Genomic DNA, 5524 nt, shown 5'->3' with positions numbered 1-5524 from the left:
TGATTGGCTTCATGTCATTGTTTCTAATGAATGGCCAATCACAGTCCAGCTGTGTGTCTCTCTGATCAGACACAGGATTTTGTTATCATTCCATTCTTTCTCCTTTGCTTGCAAGCCTTCTGATGAAATCCTTTCTTCTATTCTTTTTGTATAGTTTTAATATAATATCTATCATAAAATAATAAATTAGTCTTCTGAAACATGGAGTCAGATCCTTTTATCTTCCCTCTTCTGGGACCTCTGTGAACACCACTACTGACCATGAAATTATTAAGTTTTTTAATATTCTCTGAAAGAACTAGGGGCATCAACTAAACACCTACAACTGTCTGGGGGGCCAGTTGAGTGGCGGTGAATGTTACACCAGAGAGTGGTGGTGAATGCTGCTGCATCCAGCTGGCAAGCAGTCACCTGTGGTGTCCCTCAGGGGTCTCTGGTGGAGCCAGTTCTGTTCAATATTGTTACTGAAGACATGGATGAGAGTGTTGAGACTTTCAGTAGTAAATCCGCAGACAAAACTAAGCTGGGAGCGTGTGTCCATCTGCTGGAATGTAGGAGGCCTCTGCAGAGAGACCGGGAACAGTTGAATGGATGGGCAGAGTCCAATAAGATGAAGTTTAATACGTCCAAGTGCCGGGTCCTGCACTTTGGCCACAACAACCCCTGCAGTGCTACAGGCTGGGGACAGAGTGGCTGGACAGCGGCCCGGCAGAAAGGGACCTGGGGGCACTGATGGACAGCAGGCTGGACATGAGGCAGCAGTGTGCCCAGGTGGGCAAGAAGGCCAATGGCTGCTGGCCTGGATCAGGAATGGTGTGGCCAGCAGGAGCAGGGCAGTGATTCTTCCCCTGCACTCTGCACTGGTGAGGCCACACCTCGAGTGCTGTGTCCAGTTCTGGGCCCCCAATTTAGGAAGGCCATGGAGGGGCTGCAGTGTGTCCAGAAAATGGCAACAAGGCTGGGGAGGGGTCTGGAACACAAGTCCTATCAGAGTGGCTGAGGGATCTGGGGTGGTTTATCTTGGAGAAGAGGAGGCTCAGGGAGACATGGAGGTGTTAGGGCAGAGGTTGGACTTGATGATCTCCAAGGTCTTTTCCAACCTTGCTGATTCTGTGACTCTCTGGAACCACCCTTGGAGCAGTTGCACGAGGAGCCCTGGGCCTCCTCTTCAGCAGCCCCAGCAGCCCAGGGCACTCAGCTTCTCCTGCCTACCCCAAAGCCCATCCTGTCAGTCCTGCAGAGCCTCTGCAGCCCCTACTCAGTGCCCAGAAGAGGGAGCCCCAGAGCCAGACACAGCAGCACAGATGTGCCCCCCTGGCCTGGGGTGCCTCTGGCAAGGGAGCAGCACCAGGCACTGCAGGAGCCTGCAGACAATTCCTGCAGCACTTGTAGGATGATCCTGCTGCCCAAGGGACGTTCCCATGGTGCCAAGTCAGGAACTGCCATGGGGAGTGGGGCCAGAGTGGACAGGGCAAACAGGGATGGGCTGTTGGAAGGGAGGGTACAGGGGTGGAAGAAGAAGTAATCTAGATCAGGTAAGGGGAAAGAAAGCACAGGTGAAGCCAAGGAAATGCTCAGGGCAGTTTGGGGGTGGTTGCCAGGCAGCCCTGGCTCTGAGCAACAGCGTCTGCAGTGGCACAGGAAACTCCCAGCCCATGGGAACAAACTTTCTGGCTGACTGCAGAGGCCAGGACAAAGCTGAGTGGTTTCCCTGGTGTCCCCCAGCCCTCTCTGGCCCCAGGGGCTGATGGCATTTGTGCTCCCTCAGGTTCATATCCCCACACCAACAGCATGGGGGTGCTCCCCCTGCTCTGTGCAATGCAAACAGGGGCTGCTGAGCCAGTGCTGCCGTGTCTGTGCCTGCAAGGATGGGGCACCTGTGTGAGCTGGGGGAGAGGCCAGGGCTGCAGAGGGGGGATGTTGTTGGCAGCTCCATGAGGACGCTCTGGGACGCTGCCCTGGTCTGTGCAGCGCACTGGGGATGGATCAGCCCCTGCTCTGCTGCTCCTTCCCGTCTGCCCCAGGGCCCTTGCAGAGCCCCAGCCATGCTGTTTGCCCCCAGCCTGCCCACGGCCAGCCTGGGGCTGCTCACAGGGCTTTTCTGTGCTGAGCATTGGCCTGGGCGTGTTCTTGAGAGAGCCTGGGCAAGGAGCCTGGAGCCCCCAGGCCCTGGGCTGAGGCGTCAGCGCTGCCCCAGCAGTGCCCATGGCCTGTCCCTGCTGCAGCCCCGGCACTGCCACCCCCAGGGCTGTGCCCGGCCCCGAGAGCACTCAGGCCCTGCAGCAACACCAGGGCCACCAGGGCAGCGGGGCAGGGCCACGGCAGCAGCACTGGCAACACCAAGTGCTGCTGCTGCTGGGCACAGCTGCTGGGCCAGCCCTGATCTGCCCCAGCTCTGCACACAGACATTGCTGCTGCAGCTCCAGAGAAGGGAATAGAAGGGGGAACTCTGGTGAAAACTTTACGTGGAGATCCTTTAGTTTATTTAAAGACACCAAGAGGCCAGCTCCTCATTGGCACAGTCTGGGGCTGCAGGGAAGTTGCAGAGAAACAAAATAAGAAATGTCACAAAAAATGACCATCCTTTGTTGCAATTATAAAAAAATAAAACAAAAGAAAGGGAAGAGCCAATTAACCACCAACTCCAAGTAATACCAGAGATTACTTTTAATGCAACTGATTGGCAGAAACCGGGCAGCGGTTTAATGTTCCTGAAACCATCCAGTTATCATTGCCCACATGGAAGCCTTGAGCTCGTTGTTCCTCAGGCTGTAGATGAGGGGATTCAGAGCTGGAGGCACCACTGAGTAGAGAACTGACATGGCCAGATCCAAGGATGTGGAGGAGATGGAGGGCGGCTTCAGGTAGGCAAAAAAGGCAGTACTGAGGAACAGGGAGACCACGGCCAGGTGGGGGAGGCAGGTTGAAAAGGCTTTGTGCCGTCCCTGCTCAGAGGGTATCCTCAGCACAGCCCTGAAGATCTCCACATAGGAGAAAACAATGAACACAAAACAGCCAAAAGCTAAAATGACAGCAACCAATGAAATCCAAATTTTTCTGAAGGTGGAGTGTGAGCAGGAGAGCTTGAGGATCTGGGGAACCTCACAGAAGAACTGGCCCAGGGCATTGCCATGGCACAGGGGCAGGGAAAATGTATTTGCTGTTTGCAGCAGAGCAGTGAGAAAGGCATTGGCCCAGGCAGCTGCTGCCATGTGGACACAAGCTCTGCTGCCCAGGAGGGTCCCGTAGTGCAGGGGTTTGCAGATGGACACGTACCGGTCGTAGCTCATGACAGTTAGAAGGGAAAATTCTGTTGACATGAAAAACACAAAAAAAAAAACACCTGAGCAGCACATCCTTTGTAGGAGATGTCCCTGGTGTCCCAGAGGGAATTGTGCATGGCTTTTGGGACAGTGCTGCAGATGGAGCCCAGGTCGCTGAGGGCCAGGTTGAGCAGGAAGAAGAACATGGGCGTGTGCAGTTTGTGGCCGCAGGCTACGGCGCTGATGATGAGGCCGTTGCCCGGGAGGGCAGCCAGGGAGATGCTCAGCAAGAGGCAGAAGTGCAGGAGCTGCAGCTGCCGCGTGTCTGCCAGTGCCAGCAGGAGGAAGTGCCTGATGGAGCTGCAGTTGGACATTTGCTGTGTCTGCACATTTGAACGTACAGAAGGAGGAAAGACAGGGCAATGGAGGGGAAATTTCTCACAGAAAAATCAAAACTCTTTGTTGTAGCCTCTTTCTTTCCACTAAGCACCTCCCCCTTGTGTATGTCTAGGAGATCTTCCTTCACCATTGTTGCTGCAGCCCTGATTGCTGCTGGCCAATGCTGTGTGAGGAGCTGGACCTCCTACAGGACACCTGGGAGTCAGCCCTGGCCCCCAGTCAGTGCAGGGGAACAGTGAGGGCAGGGCCCAGTCCTGGTGTTCAGGCTTGGACAAAGAATCTTCCGGTAAGGCTGCAGAACTGCCTGGGTGAAGGGATGGGGATAACAGAAGGAAGAACGGGCGATTCTGCTGCACCTGGGGCGAACAGAGAGTCCAGAGAGGCAGGAGGGTTGGCTTAGTGCAGACTGAGGGGAGCTGCTCTGTCCCTCTCTCCTGTTCCAGCTGCCCTGCACTTGCACCTTTCTGAGATCCACTCATGTGTTACCCTGGACAGCCAGGAGACACTGCTGAGAGCAGAGGATCCCTGGCACACAAAGTGGCTCCTGCCTTTCCCAGAGTGAGGAGAGTGGCTCAGTGCCAGCCTCCCAGGCTGCCCTGCCCAGAGCTGCCCGGGCACAGGGAGCTGGGACACCCCATTGCTGTGCTCAGCCTGCACAGGAGGAGCCCAAGGGCTGGGCCTGGCCCTGCAGCTGGAACTGCCATTGCAGAGAGCCCCTCAGCAATGCCAGCAGCACCTGGGAAAGGCAAGGAGAGAGAGAGAGAGCTGGGCCTGAGGAAAAGCCTTTCCCTGGCCAGCCCTGCCCAGCCCCTGCCAGGCAGCAGCAGGGCAGGACAGTGGCCCTCAGGCCCTGGTCAGCAGGGAATGGGCACATGGCCGCAGAGATGCCCTTCATCTCTGGGGCTGCTCTGCTGGCCCAGGAGGGACTGAGGGCCCCGAGCCCCCGGGCTGAGGGCTGTGCTGGCTGTGAGGGGACACAAGAGCTGTGCTGCTCAGGGCAGTGTGTGCCCTGCAGGACAGGCCCGGCAGGTGCCACATCTGACCTGCAGCAGGGCTTCCCTCAGCACTGCCTCCCTCCCTGCCTGCCCACGGCTCTGCTGCTGGAGCTGTCCCAGCCCCAGCTTCTCCTGTGGCCCCAGGCTCATTCCCTTCCAGAGCTGCCTAAGCCCAGCTCAGCCCATGGGCCAGCCCTGCACTGCAGCTCCTGGGCCCTGCAGGGATTAAAGAACAGCTCCCCCAGCCTGGGCATCATAGAAAGGTGATGCTGCATGGATCTGGAGGCTGGGCAGGTGCAGGCACTTGCTGAGGTGCCCAGGAATCCTCAGGGTGATGGTTTAAGTGCCTCAGCCCCTGATCTACCCTGCACAGTTAATTTTCTATTGCCACCAAGTTGAGCCAGGGAAAAGTGGGAGCACAGATTCAGGAAAGCAGAGACCCAAGCAGGAAACTCCTGTCCTGAATGAGCTCATGGAAAGTCACCCTGGGCATGAGCTGGAGCTCTGGGCAGTCCTGGCTGCAGCCCCAGCTTCACCCCCTGCAGCCGTCCCTGGCAGCAGGAGCCGTCGTGCCCTGTCCCTCTGACGGTGCCCAGGGCAGCCCCACTCTGCAGCACATACTCTCCCAAAGCAGAAACAGCAGCAGAGTCATCCTTACAGTCACATCAGACCCGTCCTGGGTCAGCATCAGGAGATCCCTCCAGAAGCACCGGAGACATTGCTCTGCACCCACACACTCACCATGCCCAGGGCTGTGAAGATCTTTCGCCAAGTTAAGTCTCAGCTCAATGTCTTCCCAATCCTGATTGCCTTCAGCCTGTCTCTGCCTGTCTCTTCCTGGCTCCTGACCCCTCAGTGCCTGTAGGC

General features: G+C 56.9%; 1 pseudogene; it reads right to left on the bottom strand.

The window, feature by feature from the left end:
* Nucleotides 1-2702: 2702 nt before the first annotated feature.
* Nucleotides 2703-3364, bottom strand: LOC134434266 (olfactory receptor 14J1-like; annotated as a pseudogene).
* Nucleotides 3365-5524: the final 2160 nt, after the last annotated feature.

The sequence above is a fragment of the Melospiza melodia genome, unplaced genomic scaffold (assembly GCF_035770615.1).
Source record: "Melospiza melodia melodia isolate bMelMel2 unplaced genomic scaffold, bMelMel2.pri scaffold_34, whole genome shotgun sequence".
Classification (NCBI taxonomy): domain Eukaryota; kingdom Metazoa; phylum Chordata; class Aves; order Passeriformes; family Passerellidae; genus Melospiza; species Melospiza melodia.
The sequence above is the reverse complement of the archived record's forward strand: the minus strand, read 5'-3'. Positions and strand labels throughout refer to the sequence as shown.